Raw genomic sequence first — 1,991 nt, 5'->3', positions numbered from 1 at the left:
TCTAGTGAGATTTTTGCAGCTTGCACCTCAAAGATCCCTAGTTTCTCCATTACAGAGAGAGGCATGAGGTTTACACTTGACCCTAAGTCACACAAGGCCTTCTTGAAGGTTATGGTGCCTATGGTACAAGGTATTGAAAACTTCCCAGGGTCCTGTCTCTTTTGAGGCAGTTCCTGCTAGACAAGTCATCCAGTTCTTTGGTGAGCAAAGGGGGTTCATCCTCCCAAGTCTCATTTCCAAATAACTTGTCATTTAGCTTCATGATTGCTCCAAGGTATTTAGCAACTTGCTCTTCAGTGACATACTCATCCTCTTCAGAGGAAGAATACTCATCAGAGCTCATGAATGGCAGAAGTAAGTTCAATGGAATCTCTATGGTCTCATTTTGAGCCTCAGATTCCCATGGTTCCAAATTGGGGAACTCATTGGAGGTCAGTGGACGTCCATTGAGGTCTTCCTCAGTGGCGTTCACTGCCTCTTCTTCCTCCCAAAATTCGGCCATGTTGATGGCTTTGCACTCTCCTTTTGGATTTTCTTCTGTATTGCTTGGGAGAGTACTAGGAGGGAGTTCAGTAATTTTCTTGCTCAGCTGACCCACTTGTGTCTCCAAGTTTCTAATGGAGGACCTTGTTTCAGTCATGAAACTTTGAGTGGTTTTGATCAGATCAGAGACCATGGTTGCTAAGTCAGAGGTATTCTGCTTAGAACTCTCTGTCTGTTGCTGAGAAGATGATGGAAAAGGCTTGCTATTGCTAAACCTGTTTCTTCCACCATTATTGTTGTTGAAACCTTGTTGAGGTCTCTGTTGATCCTTCCATGAAAAATTTGGATGATTTCTCCATGAAGGATTATAGGTGTTTCCATAGGGTTCTCCCATGTAATTCACCTCTTCCATTGAAGGGTTCTCAGGATCATAAGCTTCTTCCTCAGATGAAGCTTCCTTAGTACTGCTTGGTGCATTTTGCATTCCAGACGGACTTTGAGAAATCATATTGACTTGTTGAGTCAATATTTTGTTCTGAGCCAATATGGCATTCAGAGTGTCAATCTCAAGAACTCCTTTCTTCTGACTAGTCCCATTGTTCACAGGATTCCTTTCAGAAGTGTACATGAATTGGTTATTTACAACCATTTCAATCAGCTCTTGAGCTTCTGTAGGCGTCTTCTTCAGATGAAGAGAGCCTCCAGCAGAGCTATCCAAAGACATTTTGGATAGTTCAGAGAGACCATCATAGAAAATACCTATGATGCTCCATTCAGAAAGCATATCAGATGGACACTTTCTGATTAATTGTTTGTATCTTTCCCAAGCTTCATAGAGGGATTCTCCTTCCTTCTGTCTGAAGGTTTGGACTTCCACTCTAAGCTTACTCAATTTTTGAGGTGGAAAGAACTTTGCCAAGAAGGCATTGACTAGATTTTCCCAAGAGTCCAGGCTTTCTTTAGGTTGAGAGTCCAACCATGTCCTAGCTCTGTCTCTTACAGCAAAAGGGAATAGCATAAGTCTGTAGACCTCCGGGTCAACCCCATTAGTCTTGACAGTGTCACAGATTTGCAAGAATTCAGCCAAAAACTGATGAGGATCTTCCAATGGAAGTCCATGGAACTTGCAATTCTGTTGCATTAGAGAAACTAATTGAGGCTTAAGCTCAAAGTTGTTTACTCCAATGGTAGGGATAGAGATGCTTCTCCCATAGAAGTCGGGAGTAGGTGCAGTAAAGTCACCCAGCACCTTCCTTGCATTGTTGGCATTGTTGTTGTTTTCGGCTGCCATGGGTTCTTCTTCTTTGAAGATTTCTGTTAGGTCTTCTACAGAGAGTTGTGCCTTGGCTTCTCTTAGTTTTCGCTTCAAGGTCCTTTCAGGTTCAGGGTCAGCCTCAACAAGAATGCTTTTGTCCTTGCTCCTGCTCATAAGAAAGAGAAGAGAACAAAAAAATGTGGAATCCTCTATGTCACAGTATAGAGATTCCTTGAGGTGTCAGAGGAAAAGA

The 1,991-nt window shown here is 42.5% G+C and overlaps 1 non-coding gene across 1 annotated transcript; it reads left to right on the top strand.

The window, feature by feature from the left end:
- The first annotated feature begins 1,261 nt into the window (after window positions 1–1,261).
- Window positions 1,262–1,369, top strand: LOC112712040 (small nucleolar RNA R71). Its single transcript, XR_003157662.1, has one exon. It is a non-coding gene; the product is annotated as a small nucleolar RNA R71 (small nucleolar RNA).
- Window positions 1,370–1,991: the final 622 nt, after the last annotated feature.

Source organism: Arachis hypogaea, chromosome 1 (assembly GCF_003086295.3).
Source record: "Arachis hypogaea cultivar Tifrunner chromosome 1, arahy.Tifrunner.gnm2.J5K5, whole genome shotgun sequence".
NCBI lineage: Eukaryota > Viridiplantae > Streptophyta > Magnoliopsida > Fabales > Fabaceae > Arachis > Arachis hypogaea.
The sequence above is the reverse complement of the archived record's forward strand: the minus strand, read 5'-3'. Positions and strand labels throughout refer to the sequence as shown.